We start from the raw sequence: 22,101 nt of genomic DNA on the forward strand, positions 1-22,101 counted from the left end.
ATAGTAGTAGTAAAAGTAAAGTAAAGTAGTAAAACGTAGTAAAACACTGGACTCTACCATCCACACACACACACACACACACACACACACACACACACACACACACACACACACACACACACACACACACACACACACACACACACACACACACACACACACACACACACACACACACACACACACACACACACACACACACACACACACACACACACACACACACACACACACACGTGCTGCTGTCTATTATCTATGCTGTTACCTAGTCACTTTACCCTGACTATATGTACATACACTATATATACAAAAGTGTGTGGACCCTCCTTGAAATGAGTGGATTTGGCTATTTCAGCCACACCAAGTTGCTGATAGGTGTATAAAATCGAGCAAACAGCCATGCAAGCTCCATAGACAAGCATTGGCAGTAGAATGTCCTTACTGAAGATCTCAGGGACTTTCAACGTGGCACCGTCATATGATGCCACCTTTCCAACAAGTCAGTTTGTCAGATTTCTGCCCTGCTAGAGCTTCCCCGGTCAACTATACGTGCTGTTATTGTGACGTGGAAACGTCTAGGAGTACCAACGGCTCAGCCGTGAAGTGGTAGGCCTCACAAGCTCACAGAACAGGACCGTCGAGTGCTGAAGCGGAGCGCTTAAAAATTGTCTTAAAAACAGCCTTCCACAAGCTTCCCACATTAAGTTGGGTGAATTTTGTCCCATTCCTCCTGACAGAGCTGGTGTAACTGAGTCACGTTTGTAGGCCTCCTTGCTCGCAAAAGCTTTTTCAGTTCTGCCCACAAATGTTCTATAAGACGAAGGACAGGGCTTTGTGATGGCCACTCCAATACCTTGACTTTGTTGTCGTTAAGCCATTTTGCCACAACTTTGGAAGTATGCTTGGGGTCATTGTCCATTTGGAAGACCCATTTGTGACCAAGATTTAACTTCCTGACTGATGTCTTGAGATGTTGCTTCAATATATCCAATCATTTTCCATCCACATAATTTTCCATCCTCATGATGCCATCTATTTTGTGAGGTGCACCAGTCTCTCCTGCAGCAAAGCACCCCCACAACATGATACTGCCACCCCCGTGCTTCACGGTTGTGATGGTGTTCTTTGGATTTGCAAGCCTCCCCCTTTTTCCTCCAAACAAAACGATGGGCATTATGGCCAAACAGTTCTATTGTTGTTTCATCAGACCAGAGGACATTTCTCCAAAAAGTACAATCATTGTCCCCATGTGTAGTTGCAAACCGTAGTCTGGCTTTTTATGGCGGCTTTGGAGCGATGGTTTCTTCCTTGCTGAGTGGCCTTTCAAGTTATGTCAATATAGGACTCATTTTACTGTGGATATAGATACTTTTGTACATGTTTCCTCCAGCATCTTCACAAGGTCATTTGCTCTTGTTCTGGGATTGATCTGCACTTATTGCACCAAAGTATGTTCATCTCTAGGAGACAGAACGCGTCTCCTTCCTGAGCAGTATAACGGCTGCGTGGTCGCATGGTGTTTATACTTGCATGCTATTGTTTGTACAGATGAACATGGTACCTTCAGGCATTTGGAAATTGCTCCCAAGGATGAACCAGACTTGTGGAGATCTAAAAAAAATTCTGAGGTCTTGGCTGATTTCTTTTGATTTTCCCATGATGTCAAGCAAAGAGGCACTGAGTTTGAAGGTAGGCCTTGAAATACATCCACAGGTACACCTCCAATTGACTCAAATTATTAGCCTATCAGAAGCTTCTAAAGCCATTACATAATTTTCTGGAATTCTCCAAGCTGTTTAAAGGCACAGTCAACTTAGTGCATGTACATTTCTGACCCACTGGAATTGTGATACAGTGAATTATAAGTGAAATAATCTGTCTGTAAACAATTGTTGGAAAGATTACTTCTGTCATGCACAAAGTAGATGTTCTAACCGACTTGCCAAAACTATAGTTTGTTAACAAGAAATTTGTGGAGTGGTTGAAAAATGAGTTTTAATGACTCCAACCTAAGTTTATGTGAACTTCTGATTTCAACCATATATGGCATAACAAAATATTTTTAAATTACAGTTTTTTACATCGCTAATATCCTTTTGTCCAATATGTAGTCACATTTTCAAAACTCTAAACACAGTTAGCACAACATTGTCACGCCTTGGTCATTGTATCTTGTGTTTTTGTTATATGTTTGGGTAGGCCAGGGTGTGACATGGGTTTATATGTTGTATTTCGTATTGGGGTTTGTATTAATTAGGAGTGTGTATTAGTAGGGGTGTGTCTAGTTAGGCCTGGCTGCCTGAGGCGATTCCTAATTGGAGTCAGCTGATTCTCGTTGTCTCGGATTGGGAACCGTATTTAGGCAGCCTGAGTGCGCGTTGTATTTCGTGGGCAATTGTACCTGTCTTTGTGTTAGTCACCAGATAGGCTGTAATTAGTTTCACTCGTTTGTTGTTTTGTATTCTCAGTTATTTCATGTACAGCATTTTCTTCATTAAAAGTCATGAGTAACCTACACGCTGCATTTCGGTCTGACTCACTTCAAACAACAGACGAATATCATTACAAACATCTGTCTGAGGTGGACCATACCATTAACACAATTCATGTTGTTTCACAGAATATGCAGTCAATTAACACGTTTCTAAAATGCTTACATTTTATTTACACACAAGCTTACCCAATAGCAAAATGATGTCTCTTTCTTGTATGATTTACAAATGCTTGGACACAGCAGGCCAGAAATGAAGACCTAATGTTCAAAACCTTAAATATAGTATAACAACAGCAGCTCAAAAGCTATATTGAAACACCTGATAAGCATTTTTGAATGAACAGATCATTGAAACATTGAGCTGATTGACTGTAAATTGTGTAAAATAAACCATCCACAGCTGATTCCAATCTCAATCGGAGACATAGCCAGGTGTTGAAGTTCTTTCAATTACATGGACATACACAGTAAAAAAGGGGACTCTTTGGATTGATTTTGTTCAATTTGGATACAGAACAAAACAGAGGAGCAGAGAGAGAAAAAGAAATGTCTGGACAAGGGAGAGGAGTAGTTGGACCAGGGATAGGAGTAGCTGGATCAGGCAGAGGAGTAGTTGGACCAGGACAATGGAGAAGGAGAGTTAGGGGAGAGTAGTAAGAATGTGTGGTGGTGTTCAAAGGAGAGTAAGAGCTGTTGTCACTGATGGAATAAGAGCCACCATCATAGACCATGTGAGAAACCAAGGTCTATCACTGAGAGGCTGGTGAAAGAGTCCAGCCTAATCTCAGAGGGTCAACCATGGCTTCCAATATACGGAATTTTCAACAAACCAACAGGTAAGTAATGCATTTCACAATGGCTTATCCATCATTACTGTTGCTATGTTCCACAGTAACTGTAGGCCACCAGGCCCAACGCAAATACATACAGTGACTTGCGAAAGTATTCACCCCCTTGGCATTCTTATTTGTTGCCTTACAACCTGGAATTAAAATAGATTTTGGGGGGGTTTGTGTCATTTGATTTACACAACATGCCTACCACTTTGAAGATACAAAATATTTTTATTGTGAAACAAACAAGAGATGACAAAAAAAACTGAACTTGAGTGTGCATAACTTTTCACCCCCTAAGTCTCTTGGGGTATGTCTTTATAAGCTTGGCACATCTAGCCACTGGGATTTATGCCCATTCTTCAAGGCAAAACTGTTCCAGCTCCAAGCTCCAGCTCCAACCTCCGTCCCAGTCTCAAATCTCTGGAAGACTGAAACAGGTTTCCCTCAAGAATTTTCCTGTATTTAGTGCCATCCAGCATTCCTTCAATTCTGACCAATTTCCCAGTCCCTGCCGATGAAAAACATCCCCACAGCTGTGTTGTCGGGGAGATGAGAGGTGTTGGGTTTGCGCCAGACATAGCATTTTCCTTGATGGCCAAAAAGCTTAATTTTAGTCTCATCTGACCAGAGTACCTTCTTCCGTATGTTTGGGTAGTCTCCCACATGCCTTTTGGTGAACACCAAACGTGTTTGCTTAATTTGTTCTTTAATTCATGCATTTTTTCTGGCCACTCTTCCTTAAAGCCCAGCTCTGTGGAGTGCACAGCTTAAAGTGGTCCTATGGACAGATACTTCAATCTCTGCTGTGGAGCTTTGCATCTCCTTCAGTGTTATCTTTGGTCTCTTTAATGCCTCTCTGATTAATCACCTGATTAATCACAATCATTTAGATTTTTACGAATGATCTTTGAAAGACAGGGTCCTGAAAAAAAGGGATTGTTTTTTGCTGATTTTATGCACGCACCACTTTTCCGTTTAGAATTTTTTAAATTATTTTTTAAAACAAATTCTGTTTTTCACTTCACCTATTTGGATTATTTTGTGTATGTCCGTTACGTAATAGCAAAATAAAAATGACTATTTGAATGACAGGTTGAAATGCAACAAAATACGGGGATGAACACTTTTGCAAAGCACTGTGTGTTGTCTTTTTGTTCCTCTAAAGTACACAACATCTTCCTCACTCTGGGGGAAGAGAAAAGCTCCTCAGTGAAGACCAAGAGCAGGTCATTGCTGACAATGCAATAAATCGGAATTGTAGAGGACAACTTGGTATTTCACAATGTGGAAAGCATCAGCCTGACTACCATTGCTTGGACTCTGACCAAACACAGTTCAAATGAAATGAAACAGTTGTACACATTTGAACTCAAATGCTATCTGATTTAATTAAGTCTATCTTTTGGTGTAGACTGTTATGTTTTATGACTCATTCACCCCAGGGAGTATTCGTTCCAGTTCAACTATTAAAGTGATTGATAATGATAAGTCATTATAATTAGTTATTTTGTTTTGCAGAACAAGAAGTAAAAAATCCAGAAGCATTTATTGAGTTATCACCTGTATTTGTTACTCATTTTTAATCGTCATGATGTTAAGGCCAGGCACCACAGGCTAATAAGGATTTTTTTTCCTTTACTCTCATCCGACTGAAACTTTGCAAGTTAAAAGTATATATATATTATTGTATTAAAAGCTGTATTTTTAAAATGTTATTTACATATGCAAATGAGGCAAAACCTCCTTAAATATGTGCTATTTTGCAGATCAAGAGAATCCGTTTTTCCACACATTTGTCACAACTTCTGCTGAAGTTGGTGCCTCTCCTTGTTTGGGTGGCGTTCGGCTGTCGACGTCACCGGCTTTCTAGCCTCCACCGATCTACATTTCTTTTTCCATTTGTTTTGTCTGTATTGTACACACCTGGTTCCCATTACATTTGAATTATTTCCCTATTTAACCCTCTGGAGCCATCATGGTTTTGTGCATGTTTATTATTGTCAGTTGTCTCGGTTATGTGATTCTGGATTTTCGTTCTCCTTGTTGGAAGATTATTTTTGAGTAACGTTACTATTATTACTCATCTCTGTGTCCTGCGCCTGACTCCGCCTTACCCACATCACCTAGACTCTGACAACATTTGCTTGATGGCAGAATGTTTTTTAAATGTTTTAATTTTGATAAGCCACTCAATGGTCAGACTTTTACAGTTTATTTCATGGAATTATTTAAAAAACACTATTCACATGTATGACAGATGCATATTTAGCATATATTTACAGATAAAGACACAAAATCAAAATGACACAAGATATTAAAAAAGCTTCTGTAAACATCTGACTATAAGACCTAAGAACCTGTGTGTAGAATAATGTGAATATACGTCCTTTGAAGACTGAGAAATTGGCGCATGGGGAACATTTCATTTTGAGAAAATGGCTGATTAAAGATAGGCTAATACAGTGTTTCCCAAACATTTTATAGTCCCGTACCCCTTCAAACATTCAACCTCCAGCTGCATACCACCTCTAGTACCAGGGTCAACGCACTGTCAAATGTTGTTTTTTTGCCATCATTGCAAGCCTGTCACACACACTATACAATACATTTATTAAACATAGAATGAGTGTGAGTTTTTGTCACAGCCCGGCTCGTGGGAAGTGACAAAGAGCTCTTATAGGACCAGGGAACAAATAATAACATAATAATAATCAATAATTTTGCTATTTATTTAACCATCTTACATATCAAACCTTATTTGTTCATCAGAAATTGTGAATAACTCACCATAGGTTCATGAGAAGGGTGTGCTTGAAAGGATGCTCATATTTGAGATCCTCAGTCTTAAGTCATTTTCCACAAACAGTCTGTGCCTGTATTTATTTTGCATGCTAGTGAGGGCCGAGAATCCACTCTCACATAGGTACGTGGTTGCAAAGGGCATCAGTGTATTAACAGCATGAATTGCCAAGGCAGGATAATCTGAGCGCAGCCCAATCCAGAAATCATACATTTTCACAGAACCGCTTATTCGATGAGGCTCTCTTGTTCAGATATCAGTAAGTGTACTGGAGGCAGGGCATGAAAGGGATAATCCAGTGGCTTATGTTTTGTTTTTTTGTTTCTAAATGTCTGCGCAAGAGTGAAGGTTTCATCGAGTTGTGAGATGGTACTTTTGCACATATAACACACTGTGGCTGAGGAAAGGCACTACACCCAATATAAGTGAACCCCTCAACCAATGTAGTTCTCATCATATTTGAGCCTCTTCGATGGTTCAAAGTCCCTGTCTGTTGTTCGGTGCTTTCCCGGGTAAGGGGGCAGTAGTACTTCGGCTCCATCAGATTCACAACTGTCAGTGTCCATGCTAGCTGGGCTAACAACAAAATGTATAATTTTTGTATTTATTTTACTAGGCAAGTCAGTTAAGAACAAATTCTTATTTTCAATGACTGCCTAGGAACAGTGGGTTAACTGCCTGTTCAGATTTTGTACCTTCTCAGCTCAGGGATTTGAACTTGCAACCTTTCGGTTACTAGTCCAATGCTCTAACCGCTAGGCGACCCTGCCGCCACTGATGCTAGCTTTGGATGTGCTCGTGGAAGCAGAACACTGTGTCGTCGACAGGTGCAGGTGCAGGTGTAGTACTGCTGGTAGTAGCAGTACCAATAGAGCTGTATGTGTCTCTATGGCATTACTAAATGGACTGTTTGAAAATGTGAAAATAAATACATGTGAATCACATTTTTATTTGCCCTACCCCGACTGCATTGCGCGAACCCCAGTTTGGGAATACCTGGGCTAATGCAATTAAAATGTACTTTCCATAAATATTACCATTAATTCAATTATTATTTGTAATATCACTTCTAAACTGACAAATAAACATCAAATATACCTTTTACAAATACTTCAGCATGTTTAATACATTTGCTTCAAGCAATAGAGCATATGCTTTGAATACTGGTCTGTTGGAAAAAATATGCAGTTTTAGGCAAATTCTCATATCACTTTGCTCAATTTGTCACATACAAGGATTTTGAATGGCTGTTGAAATGTGCAGAACATTACTCAGCAACGCCTGCCACATATGTAAGGCCGTCTTTGAGTTGTTGCTGGTGCCGCTTTACTTTCTTGACTGTGTCATGGGACCTGCCCCTACGCTTGACACACTCCATTGAAGCAGCATCAGCTCTCACAACTCCTACTTGCTTCCAGTGTCACCAAAGTGCTGTCAAGCCACAATCACATTTGACATAGCAGTGGCCCCCTCATTGAACGTGGCAACTGCCATACTGTCTGCTGCGTCAATTCGGCTTTTGCACACAAAGACAGGTTTCGGGGCATCGTGACCATTTTACAGAGTTCAGATATTCATTTGCATTCTGGGTTCCTCCATGCTACATTCTTTTGCGGCGGTTATCATTTGACATCCTATGATGCACTGGTACCATTTTCTGTGCAACCTCTCTACTAAAAAAAATGTACGGCCTTCATGGTTTTTGCGACTGTGTGGATCTTCACCATTGTCTAAGGCTTGCCGGTACCAGCACCAATGCACACACCTGTTCCCGTAGCTGGAAGTGAATCCTCTCTTGTGCCAAGCGTCATCAGAGGATACGTGAATGTCTATGACGACACCCTCATCCCCCTTCAGCAACTCTCCTATGTCTGGGGGGGGGGGGGTATTTATTACGTCGGTCGACATTAGTCATAACAGCAGGACTAAATATCAGCATGTTACCCTATGTAAATATTAGCATATATTTACTTTATGTAAAGCTAGTTTCTCGGTAATCACAGTAGGCTACAGCCCTATGACACTGTAGGCCTATTGTGACGTTCTCATTGTACAGTTACGTTTTCCTATTCACTTTGAATACATTTGCTGGAGCAAGAAAATAAATAGTATTTATACACAGCAAGTCACCTGACAATGATGTGCTACTCTCCCTTTTTGTTTACCTGTCACTCTCCTGTCATGTCTCTGATATGAGCTGAGATGCAAGGAAGGAATTTGCTTATTTTTCTTTAGAGCTGCATAACCAAGGCCAAGTTCGTAGGCTAGAAAAAACATCCTCACATTTATATCAAATGCCATCTCTCCCCTGGAGCACTCCTGCAGCCTGGAGGAAGTGTAAACTCTCCTCTTAATTGCATCACGATCACCTTCACAGTGTTCACATTCTATTATGACAGAATTACAGAATCCCTGGTTGGTGGGGCCTATGGTGATTTTCAGTCCAGTGTTTAAACAGTTAGGGTAAATCAAATCATGTACAAGTTGGTTTATTTGTGACATGTGGACTAAAAGCCACTGTTGGCTGGCTGTTGTCTGGTTGATCCGCTGCTAGCTGTCATCTTCATCTCATACTGTAGGGTATATTCTTTGAGATTTTCTCATTCTGTCTCTTTAGGTGGACTATTCGCAAGATATATTTTTGAACAAGGAAGTGCTGCGCAGCACTTTAACCAATCAGGTTTCCGGAAAGGGCCTTTAAATGCTAGTAACCAATCGGATGTCAGGGAATTAATCATCTTTCAGCACGAAGCACTACTTCTAACAAAGGGTATAGCCATGTATGGACTAGCTAACCATATGCTGCGGAAATCAAGCTTATGAATCATATCTGATTGAACATGTAGATTTAAAAAAATACCAGTTGAAGTTCAACATGAAACATGCTAACAAGAACGACATTTATGGTAGGTGTAGTTGACGGAGTTGGGATAAAATTATACAAATCAAGTATTTAAACACATTATTGCAGATTTATTTGTACATTTTATGAAAGTATGAAAGTTGCAAAATATTCCAAAATCTGAAACTTGACAGATGGATACAAAATCAAACTTTTTGCCTGTGGTGCCTGGACTTTATTTGTCTCTTTGACATAACAAGGAGACAGATTTTTTAAAAGTTGTCTGCAATAAATATATACAGGATCATATGTATATCCTGAAGTCCCTGGTCTTTCATTTATCATTTATCAACACAGAGGGAAGGCTACCAGAGGTCAGATGAATTCTCATTCCCCTTCACCAGGCAACTGCACCATTAAGTCATATATATATATATATATATATATATATATATATATATATATATATACAGTGGGGAGAACAAGTATTTGAGACACTGCCGATTTTGCAGGTTTTCCAACTTACAAAGCATGTAGAGTTCTGTAATTTGTATGATTAGGTACACAATCTAAAACAAAACTCCAGAAAATCACATTGTAAGATTTTTAAGTAATTAGTTTGCATTTTATTGCATGACATAAGTATTTAATACATCAGCAAATCAGAATTTAATATTTGGTACAGAAACCTTTGTTTGCAATTATAGAGATCATACGTTTCCTGTAGTTCTTGACCAGGTTTGCACACACTGCAGCAGGGATTTTGGCCCACTCTTCCATACAGACCTTCTCCAGATCCTTCAGGTTTCGGGGCTGTCGCTGGGCAATACGGACTTTCAGCTCCCTCCAAAGATTTTCTATTGGATTCAGATCTGAAGACTGGCTAGGCCACTCCAGAACCTTGAGATGCTTCTTACGTAGCCACTCCTTAGTTGCCCTGGCTGTGTGTTTCGGGTCGTTGTCATGCTGGAAGACCCAGCCACGACCCATCTTCAATGCTCTTACTGAGGGAAGGAGGTTGTTGGCCAAGATCTCGTGATACATGGCCCCATCCATCCTCCCCTCAATACGGTGCAGTCGTCCTGTCCCCTTTGCAGAAAAGCATCCCCAAAGAATGATGTTTCCACCTCCATGCTTCATGGTTGGGATGGTGTTCTTGGGGTTGTACTCCTCCGTCTTCTTCCTCCAAACATGGCGAGTGGAGTTTAGACCAAAAAGCTCTATTTTTGTCTCATCAGACCACATGACCTTCTCCCATTCCTCCTCTGGATCATCCGGATGGTCATTGGCAAACTTCAGACGGGCCTGGACATGCGCTGGCTTGAGCAGGGGGACCTTGCGTGCGCTGCAGGATTTTAATCCATGACGGCGTAGTGTGTTACTAATGGTTTTCTTTGAGACTGTGGCCCCAGCTCTCTTCAGGTCATTGACCGGGTCCTGCCGTGTAGTTCTGGGCTGATCCCTCACCTTCCTCATGATCATTGATGCCCCACGAGGTGAGATCTTGCATGGAGCCCCAGACCAGGGGTGATTGACCGTCATCTTGAACTTCCATTTTCTAATAATTGCGCCAACAGTTGTTGCCTTCTCACCAAGCTGCTTGCCTATTGTCCTGTAGCCCATCCCAGCCTTGTGCAGGTCTACAATTTTATCCCTGATGTCCTTACACAGCTCGCTGGTCTTGGCCATTGTGGAGAGGTTGGAGTCTGTTTGATTGAGTGTGTGGACAGGTATCTTTTATACAGGTAACAAGTTCAAACAGGTGCAGTTAATACAGGTAATGCGTGGAGAACAGGAGGGCTTCTTAAAGAAAAACTAACAGGTCTGTGAGAGTCGGAATTCTTACTGGTTGGTAGGTGATCAAATACTTATGTCATGCAATAAAATGCAAATGAATTACTTAAAAATCATACAATGTGATTTTCTGGATTTTTGTTTTAGATTCCGTCTCTCACAGTTGAAGTGTACCTATGATGAAAATTACAGACCTCTACATGCTTTGTAAGTAGGGAAACCTGCAAAATCGGCAGTGTATCAAATACTTGTTATCCCCACTGTATATGTATATATTATATATAGGATTTTCAAATCATAATCTGTATCTCCAGCCGTCCTGGTCACTTTTGTCCTGTACCATAATTCACTTGGAGATCTCTATGCAAATTCGCTGGGGTGTCCTCACTATTTTGCCTTTTTTGCTTATTGCACTCTGCTGTGCTCTGTATCAAAAGCTCTTCGGTACTCTCATTCACCAAACCCTCTTAGTCACAAAGTTCTCAAATACATTCATTTCAATTTTATATTCCTGCACATACTCGCAAGCCTTTGCCAAGCACACACACACATGCACGCACGACACGTGCACGCATACATGCAAGCACACACAAAACACACACACACACAAATTGGCACATGCCAACTGGTGCATTGAAAAGACAATTCAATCTGAATGGCCACTGGAGGCAGTGTTAAACGTCCTGAGGGGCTCGGAGGCCATTACTCCACTAATGGAGCCATATGGTCAGAAAACAAACACAAACGGCTCTTTTTCTCTACATAATAAGGTAATGAGGGTGCTTTCTCTTTGAGTTGAAAAAACAAACGGATGAAGTATCTGTGTTTGCAGCTGTAGTTCTCTAACTTGTGAGACATGTCAATAACTTGCTGTCCTTCTTAATTGTAAACTCATGATAGTCGACATAAAGTTTTCAACTTGGGCCGAGTTTAAATATAAGCTGCGTTTTGAGTGCAGGTACCGACTACTACAACATGGTACTTACAAATGATTGGAAATAGTGTAAATGGGCTTAAAATTATAGTAGGTTTTGGATATCGACTAGAAAGAACTCTGATGTTACATTAGCTATGCACTGACTGAAAACAAATCTCTGTCTCTTTAAGTATACACACGTCACTTGGAGAAAAAAATCCAACATTTCAACCTTCTTCTCTTTTCATGAAAATGGTGGGCCAGTTGGTGTTTTTTTGAATGTGCGTTTCTCTATAATACCAAGCTCTGTCTGCTCTCTCCTGTCTCTGCTTCTCTCTTTTCCTCCACTCCCAGCTCTGAAGCAAAATCCTTCTGAGTTCCAATTAAGACTCAGAGCTGCTGTATGATAACAACACAAAGCATTGACAACATGCTACCTGTCAACGAGAACATCAACAACCACAATCTGTTCCCTTGCAAACAATCTTCATTACTCATAACTCACAATACAACGCTTCATTGGACAAAAAACTCAAACTTTTTGAAATCCTTTCTAATTAGGCCTACCTGGTGATCTGACTCAAATGAAATGGCTCTGTTTTAGGAATTCCCTATTCAAATATACCTCTTGTGTTTTTGACAGGGGTATATTTAAGATGAATACCATAACAAACTGAGCATCACATTTCCTGATTGTTTAAATCATCTAATTACTGTAAACACAGTAGAAAGGATAAACACAGTAGAAATAATCATTTCTTTCAGCTTTTATTTCTTTCATCACATTCCCAGTGGGTCAGAAGTTTGCATACACTCAGGTAGTATTTGGTAGCATTGCCTTTAAATTGTTTAACTTGAGTCAAATGTTTCAAAGAGCCTTCCCACAATAACTTGGGTGAATTTAGGCCCATTCCACCTGACAGCGCTGGTGTAACTGAGTCAGGTTTGTAGGCCTCCTTGCTCACACACGCTTTTTCAGTTCTGCCCACAAATGTTCTATGGGATTCAGGTCAGGGCTTTGTGATGGCCACTCCAATACCTTGACTTTGTTGTCCTTAAGACATTTTGCCACAACTTTGGAAGTATGCTTGTGGTCATTGTCCATTTGGAAGACCCATTTGCTACCAAGCTTTAACTTCCTGACTGATGTCTTGAGATGTTGCTTCAATATATCCACATCATTTTCTGCCTCGTGATGCCATCTATTTTGTGAAGTGAACCAGTCCCTCATGCAGCAAAGCAACCCCACAACATGATGCTGCCACCCCCGTGCTTCAAGGTTTTGATGGTGTTCTTTGGCTTGCAAGCCTCCCCCTTTTTCCTCCAAACGTAACAATGGTCATTATGGCATAACAGTTCTATTTTTGTTTCATCAGACCAGAGGAATTTCTCCAAAATGTACAGCCTTTGTCCCCATGTGCATTTGCACACCGTAGTCTGGCTTTTTTATGGCGGTTTTGGAGCAATGGCTTCTTCCTTGCTGAGCGGCCTTTCAGGTCATGTCGATATAGGAATCGTTTTACTCGTTTTAATTGTTGGATATAGATACTTTTGTACCTGTTTCGTCCAGCATCTTCACAAAGCCATTTGCTCTTGTTCTGGGATTGATTTGCACTTTTTGCACTAAAGTATGTTCATCTCCAGGATACAGAACGGGTCTCCTTCCTGAGCAGTATGATGGCTGCGTGGTCCCCACGGTGTTTATACTTGCGTACTATTGTTTGTACAGATGAACGTGGTACCAGGGATGAACCAGACTTGTGGAAGTCCCCCAAAAAAATTCTGAGGTCTTGGCTGATTTCTTTTGATTTTCCCATGATGTCAAGCAAAGAGGCACTGAGTTTGAAGGTAGGCCTTGAAATACATCCACAGGTCCACCTCCAATTGACTCAAATGATGTCAATTAGCCTATCAGAAGCTTCTCGCGATGACATCATTTTCTGGAATTTTCTAAGCTGTTTAAAGGCACAGTCAACTTAGTGTACGTAAACGTCTGACCAACTGGAATTGTGATACAGTGAATTATAAGTGAAATAATCTGTCTGTAAACAATTGTTGGAAGAATTTCTTGTGTCATGCACACGGTAGATGTCCTAACTGACTTGCCAAAACTATAGTTTGTTAACAAGAAATTTGTGGAGTGGTTGAAAAACAAGTTTTGATGTCTCCAACCTAAGTGTATGTAAACTTCCGACTTCAACTATATAAAAGAAGACAGAGCCAATAGCATGTACAAATTTTTATTGACTTTACCTTTTCTCTGAAAGCTTTGTTGCCATCACACTATTGGCAGGTCTGACATGTCGAACAGTATTCAAATGACACTTGTGTTAACATTGTAGACAGCCATGCAATGCAACTAATCAAACAATCACTCAATCAATGAGTCAAGCAATTCATCCTAATTCTAAACGGCATGCTGTACATTGTGTTCGCTTTGTAGAAAATACAGGAGAGAAGTCACATACTCTATGTCCCTGATGTCTTTCCTGCCCTGAAGGGCATAACACATAGCACACAAACATCCCCTCGCCTCTGGACAACAGGGATACAACTTATGTTTGTAAAGAGGGTGATCTGTTAAAACACATGCCCCTAACAAAGTAATCAATGTCAAACCCATTTCTCAGGAATACAGTCCCCTGGTGTGCAAGGCAGTGCTGTAACTGTGGTTAGAATGACATAGTGACAACCTGATGGCTGTCTGATCTAAAAGCTGCCCATGATCCATTCACTCAGAAGGTCGACTTCGTTTAAAGATTAAATGAAATGCATGTCCCAGCTGTTTGGGGGAGATGGGGGGTTTGAGTCATACATGTACCAGCCCCTCACGGAGGTGCTGATGAATCCCAAATGCCATTTTTATTCCATCGTTATACTCCTACTCCCACTAATGTTACTTTCGCACATACTTCTGCCTTTAAAATGATCTCACCACTTAATGCCAACAGAAACAGTGAATCCTCCCAAGGGAGGCCATCTCAGGAAAAGAGCTGATATGTTCTATCTTTCTCTCCTAATTGTCCCATTCCCCATTTTCTCCCTGATAATGGCTCTCCATGATGTATTAGGAAATGATCAGGTACAGTATCTTGCCAGAACACTTGTCTGTAGAGAACATTGCTGTAGAGAACACAAGGAATCACTTAAGCCTTATAATAAACCAAATAGGCATTAATGACTGCAATTGTATAAAATGCAGTATAATTTAATTACAATCTTTACCTAGCTAGGTTTCACTACAACACACAGTACATGAGTTTGAACACTACTAAGAACAAGTAGAACTGGATTATATAAGTAAGTGATAATCAACAAGAGGCTGTCTGTTCTATGGAAAATAATCAATGACGTGGAAAGTGTGTTCCACAATGCGCTAGTGGAGTGGAACTGACCTTCCACAGAGATGCATTCTTTTCCAGAGAATACATAAAGCCACAATATGATTATCCCTTTTATACCATGGCTATCATTGAACTCTTTTGCCTCTAGAAATGTGTTCATTTACAGCTACAAATGTGTTCATCCACTGAAGTAGCTAGCAAGTTAACAAGATAGCTACAGTAGTTGTATTGGTAACCTAACAAAGAGACTTGCTAGTTAGCTAACCACACCATCAGCTTGCTATTATGAAGAAAAAAAATCTAAAATGCCCCCCAAAAATGTTTTCAATTCCACTTTTGCTTTCAAAAGCAGCTCAAACATAGAACATGTAAGAATGAACTATAGTCATTGAATTCTACCGTGCAGTATAGGGAAATAATGCACACTCTTTAATGCCCTTCAATCCAATCAGAAACTAATATTCAACAATGCCATGGTATAAGCACAATTATAAACTGGGTTGTTCGAGCCGTGAATGCCGATTGGCTGACAGCCGTTGTATATCAGACCATATTCCACGGTTATGACAAAACATATATTTTTACTGCTCTAATTATGTTGGTAACCAGTTTATAAGAGCAATAAGGCACCTGGTATATGTGGTATATGGCCAATATACCACACCCCCTCGTGCCTTAATGCTTTAATAAAGTTCATTTATTACTTTTATTGTTGTTGCTATGATAACACTGATTAACACTAACAAGTTTGGCAGCATAAACAAGTTTATTGTGGAGTGGGTAACAGGTGCACTATTTTGCAAATGAATTCCCAAGTTCAAGAATGGCGGCAACAAAGGTGAAACTCGGTGACATCTTTTTGTTTCTCTCTCTCTTTCTCTCTCTCTCACTACCTGTGTCAACAAGATGGCAGATTACCATAGGCTGAGCTCTTTCACACGTTAATTCAATCTCTCCCACGATCTCAGTGGCTCAGATGCCAGGTGATGAGCACCCTTGTGTGCACCGCACCATACATTATGCATTGCTCAATGGATAATGTGTTCAAAAGATGTCCCCTGTCTGCCCTTGTTATTGGAAACCTTCTCCCAATGAATAATGAGGACATCAGGGTGCCGAATGTCCCATGCAGGAAGCAGTGGGCATTTATCTACAAACTGGAGGAGAAAACATCTGTTTGCCAGGCTTTACGCAGCACTGATTCATCGCTCACACCTAACTCGCTGTAAACAGGCCTGGCTCTGAAGCTAACTTTATGATGGATAGCAGACATTTCATTGTAATGCATGAGCTCTTACCAAACTTCAAACTTGTTGGAAATAAATCACTTAAAAGCAGAGATTGCTGTTGGAGAGAGAACCTCAGTGATCAGAACAGGTAATAGGATGAGCATTGCGTGAGTACACTCTTACAAAAAAAATGTATAACCAAAAAGGGTTATTTGGAAAGCCGCAGAACCCTTTTGGAACCCTTTTGGAACCCTTTTGGAACCCTTTTGGAACCCTTTTGGAACCCTTTTGGAACCCTTTTGGAACCCTTTTGGAACCCTTTTGTCTAAGAGTGTAGTAAGGGAACTTGTTTAAATGATTTGCCTGCCTCTTTTGTAGCTCACAAACCTTTCATAGGATTACTAGCGGAAGCCTTTCTCCTTTCCCCTTTGTTTGCCCCTTAGCTAAGAGATCACGCTGTATATCAGAGCAGGGCATGTCTTAGGAGAGCTGCTTGATTCAGAAGAGCACTTTTGTCTGACACATTCTCAATAGGATTCTCTTGAACACCTCCCTTTGAATAAAAGGTTTGTACAAGCCAGAGGTGTGAGATAATCACATTTTACATTGTTGAATAGATCTGTGGCTGGTAGAGAAGGGCCGAGCAAGATGACTGTTATGGCGAGGCGGAATAATGGTGTCTCCATAATTGAGAGAGGGGAAGCACGAATGAGTCCTCCAGTAGAACTACCCACTCCTGGAGAAACAGCTAATTCCATTTTATGGCTACATCGGCCTTCCAAATCCTGCAAACATTAGATTTTCTGTTTTTCTTACCACATAGGCCTTCGTTAATTTTTTTCTTGCATATGGCACAGTTGACTTCAAGGGAAGTCGGTACATTGGACTTGGACTGCAAAAACCAAGCAAACAACACATAAAGTAATGTAGCCGAAGAAGAAATAACACACATGAATGGTCTGACATTTGAAAATGCTTTCCATACTTTTTTTGCTCAAACTTATGAAATATTTTAAATAAATAGCTTCTTTTTTTAAATCTTTATTTTAACTAGGCAAGTCAGTTAAGAACAAATTCTTATTTTCAATGCCAGCCTAGGAACAGTGGGTTAACTTCCTGTTCAGGGGCAAAATGACAGATTTGTACCTTGTCAGTTCGGGGATTTGAACTTGGAACCTTTCGGTTACGAGTCCAACGCTCTAACCACTAGGCTACCCTGCCACCCCATGTCTATGCATGGTTTTATGAATACTGAGTGTTAATTTTTTCAGCAAATCAAGTGCACTTTAGGCCTACCGATGGCCAATCGGATGGCTCAGATTACTGTGTCTGCAGTAAAGTATCAGGCGTAAAAAAAGCTACAGCAAAGTTGATACTGTGAGATTTCCAAACTTAAAATCATAACTGGAGAAAGACTGTTTTTATGAGTCCATGTTGAAGTCCTTACTCAGCACTGTCAAAACTTTTTATTCAACACTTATAAGCCATAAAATGCTCAATCTTCTGACTTCCACTCACGCTACAACCAGCACTGCAGCTGTAATGAATGAGTAGGAACATCGATAGCCTTGTGTTATTATTATTAGCAGCTTTTTTTATATTGAGGAATGTTTCATTTTCTCTGTTCGGAGTAACAACATGAATTTGTGCATGAGGCATAAATAATGCTGTGCAATCAGCTGGAAGACAGCATCCCTTTTTGGCCAGTGTCAGTGGAGGAAAGGGAGAGAGGAGGGATGTTGAGAGGCAGACCCTCAGTCTGCTGCTCTCTCACTCTGCTGAGACTGACCATCAGGCAGTGGGGTACAGTACTTAAGTAAAAATACTTTAAAGTACTACTTAAGTAGTTTTTTGGGGTATCTGTACTTTACTATTTATATTTTTGACCACTTTTACTTTTACTCCAAAGAAAATAATGTACTTTTTACTCCATACATTTTCCCTGACACCCAAAAGTACTCACATTTTCAATGCTTAACGGGACAGGAAAATGGTCCAATTCACACATTTTTCAAGAGAACATCCCTGCTCATCCCTACTGCCTCTGATTGGCGGACTCACTAAAAGATGAGTGTGACTGTCTGTAAATTTAAAAAACAAGAAAATCTCGCCGTCTGGTTTGCCTGATATAAGGAATTTGAAATGATTTATACTTTTACGTTTACTTCTGATACTTAAGCATATTTAAAATCAAATACTTTTGGACTTTTACTCAAGTAGTATTTTACTGGGTGACTTACACTTTTACTTGAGTCCTTTTCTGTTAAGGTATCTTTACTTTTACTCAAGTATGACAAGAGGGTACTTTTTCCACCAATGCCATCGGGTGCAGTCACCCTCAACCCAGTAAAATGAAAAGCGAAGTATTTAAATGTATGCTTACTCAGCTGTGCCACACAAGTAATACAACATCTATTACCGGTGTGATCATATTTCCTACCTCAAATGTTTTAATATAATTTAAAAAAAATAGTACGAACAACAATGCATTGGCAGGACAATTCAAGCAAAGCCCATATGTGGTGATAATGTATTGGGCCTATAGCCTACTGCACAAACCTCATATCTACAGTACTGTTTTTAATAGGTATTTGGTATTTGGTATTTTATTAGGATCCCCATGAGTCTACATATCAATACATACAGTACACACAAACTATCCAGGTCAAATAGGGGAGAGGCGTTGTGCCGTGAGGTGTTGCTTTATCTATTTTTTGAAACCAGGTTTGCTGTTCACTTGAGCAATATGAGATGGAACAGAGTTCCATGCAATAATGTCTCTATATAATACTGTACGCTTTCTGAATTTGTTCTGGATTTGGGGACTGTGAAAAGACTGGCATGTCTGGTGGGATAAGTGTGTGTGTCAGAGCTGTGTGTAAGTTGACTATGCAAACAATTTAGGATTTTCAACACATTAATGTTTCTTATAAAAAAGAAGTGATGCAGTCAGTCTCTCCTCAACTCTTTGCCAAGAGAGACTGACATGCATAGTATTTATATCAGCCATCTGATTACAATGAAGAGCAAGACGTGCCGCTCTCTTCTGAGCCAGCTGCAGCTTAACTAGGTCTTTCCTTGCAGCACTGGACCACACGACTGGACAATAATCAAGATTAGACAAAACTAGAGCCTGTAGGACTTTCTTTGTGGAGTGTGGTGTCAAAAAGCAGAGTATATCTTTATTACAGACAGACCTCTCCCCATCTTTACAACCATTGAATCTATGTTTTGACCATGACAGTTTACAATCTAAGGTAGCACCAAGTAATTTAGTCTCCTCAACTTGTTCAACAGGCACACCATTCATTAAAAAACATCATCACATTCACAGAGCCCAATGGTTGGCTTTTGATCCTTTTATTGGATTCTTCATGTCTTACTCATTGTTAGGAAGAATTATGGTCCAAATCAGATGTTCGGTACTACAGTATATTTATTTAAGATTACATGAATCCTATTAATTAAAATGGCTAATTTGAGTGTAATCAATAAACTTAATTTCTCGGAGATCCAATTATATTTCAACAAAATAATGTTTCAGGAATGCTAATATTATTTGTTTCCAACCACAGAAACGACTTCAGTACGATCTGAGATGGTGGGTGTCATAATCCTCTATCTTGTGTTTTTTTTAAGGTGGAATGACTCAGTTGGTCCCTCCCCCTTATTCCATTAAGTCAAATCAATCAAATGTTATTAATCACATGCTTCATAAACAGGTGTGAACTAACAGTGAAATGCTTACTGGGAGGCCCTTCCCAACAATGCAGAGAGAGAAAATAGAGAACATTTTGAAAAGTAACACTAATAATAATAAATAATAAAGGTAATAATAGATACACAATGAGTATCGATAACTTTGCTGTATACAAGGGTTACCAGTACTGAGTCGATGTGCAGGGGTATGAGATAATTGAGATAGATATGTACATGTAACTAGGAATAAAGTGACAGATAGATAGTAAACAGTAGCAGTAGTGTATATGACAAGTAAAAAAAGTTCCTCTGACACTGCCTGGTATAGAGGTCCTGGATGGCAGGGAGCTCAGACCCAGTGATGTACTGGGCCATCCGCACTACCCTCTGTAGCGCCTTGTGGTTGGATGCCAAGCAGCTGCCATACCAAGCGGTGATGCAGCCAGTCAAAATGCTCTTAATGGTGCAGCTGTAGTTTTGTCAGCCTCCTGAGGGGGAAGAGGCATTGTCTTCTAACTCTGTTGGTGTGTTTGGACCATGATAGATCCTCAGTGATGTGGACACAGAGGAACTTGAAGCTTTCGACCTGCTCCCCTACAGCTCCATTAACATAAAGGAGAGAGGGAATTAGAATTGTGCAGTTGTACTCCGTCTCTCACCCCCCCCCCCCTCTCTCTCTCTTGTTCTCTGTGTCTGGGAGTGAGAGATAGAGACAGTTCAAGCGTGACAGCATCCAGTAAGCTCTCTCATTTAGCCTTGACCCATCATAGGGCCTTAACACTTCGCTGGTCCTGAACATTGCACGGAGGGCCTTGCATTTGGGCATTGGACAGAGTAACACATGACCTCTCCCTTAACCTTCCTCTTCTACACCAGGTGTTGTACGGCTCCGACAGAGATATATCTGTGATCGGGGACTCTGGGGTCTGCTGGAGCATTGACGGAGGTAATCATTCAGGGAAATGGAGGGGCGAAGTGGCTTTAAATACGGCTGCTCCACTGTTTTAGGCTTCACTGCATAAGCAAATAATGCTCTGTGTCTCTCTAATAAGCCAATGAGCTCAAGGGGAAAATAGCATCACAAAAAAAGGTTTCTACAAGATACAGCTCTTTTTTTTTTAAAGCTGACATATAAATTGTTTACAATTGTAATGGTTTTTGCTTCAGAGGCACTGCCACTGTGAATGAAAATGACATATTTCAATGCCTTGCAATGTTTTAATGTGGAGTTTATCAGTTATTGCAACTGGTGGCGATGTTAATAATCCCCACAGCAGTAATGGATTCAGTAAACCCACTCCAGGTAGCCTAGGTTCTCAGCTAAATCCCTTGATGATTATATAAATATTTTTATAGTAATACTTGTTATGTCAAATTAGGTCTTTTAGCCACCTCCCCCAACTGGAATTACATACTTATTTCATTTTTGCTGAATGCAGATAATCATGATTTCATTGTGGGTTTAGAACGCCCAGTGTTCTGTTCCCCCACAATGACTGATCTGATTGTCAGAGGAAATTCTCACCTTCTTATTGAGTCGCAGAATGTGATGAATTCCCTTGCAGTCTTACACAGATTAGAGCTACAGTAGCAGGTACCAGGAGACTTTACATGTAGGATTCTCAGTGAACATATGCCAGGCCTCTCTTGGATCAGATTCTTGGCAATATATGGAAATAAGGATACTGACTGAGGCACACCGGGCTGAAATATATTGTTTCTTTACGCGGCAAGATAAACGGTGACAGTATACGAATGAATATGCAAGGGAATTAGTTTACCATTCAACTTGCATCATCTTAGGTTTGACAGGTTGAAAACATACATTTTTACATTGAAAACACGTATCCCCGTCTGTCTTTCTCTCCAGACCCCAGAGACAACCCCAAATAGAAATCCACACATGTTCAGAATACATGACATGAAGAGCTCTCTTGCTATAGGAGATTCTCCAGCATTAGATGGAACAGGTGCAGTGTCATGCCATCCAGAGAGACTTGCATAAAACTGAACAAAAATACTAAAGTAACATGCAACAATTTCAATGATATTACTGAGTTACCGTACCAATAAGGACATCAGCCAATGTAAATAACGTAATAAGGCCCTAATCTATGGATTTCACATGACTGGGAATACAGATACGC

This window comes from Oncorhynchus gorbuscha, linkage group LG06 (genome assembly GCF_021184085.1).
Source record: "Oncorhynchus gorbuscha isolate QuinsamMale2020 ecotype Even-year linkage group LG06, OgorEven_v1.0, whole genome shotgun sequence".
In the NCBI taxonomy this organism is placed as follows: Eukaryota; Metazoa; Chordata; class Actinopteri; order Salmoniformes; family Salmonidae; genus Oncorhynchus; species Oncorhynchus gorbuscha.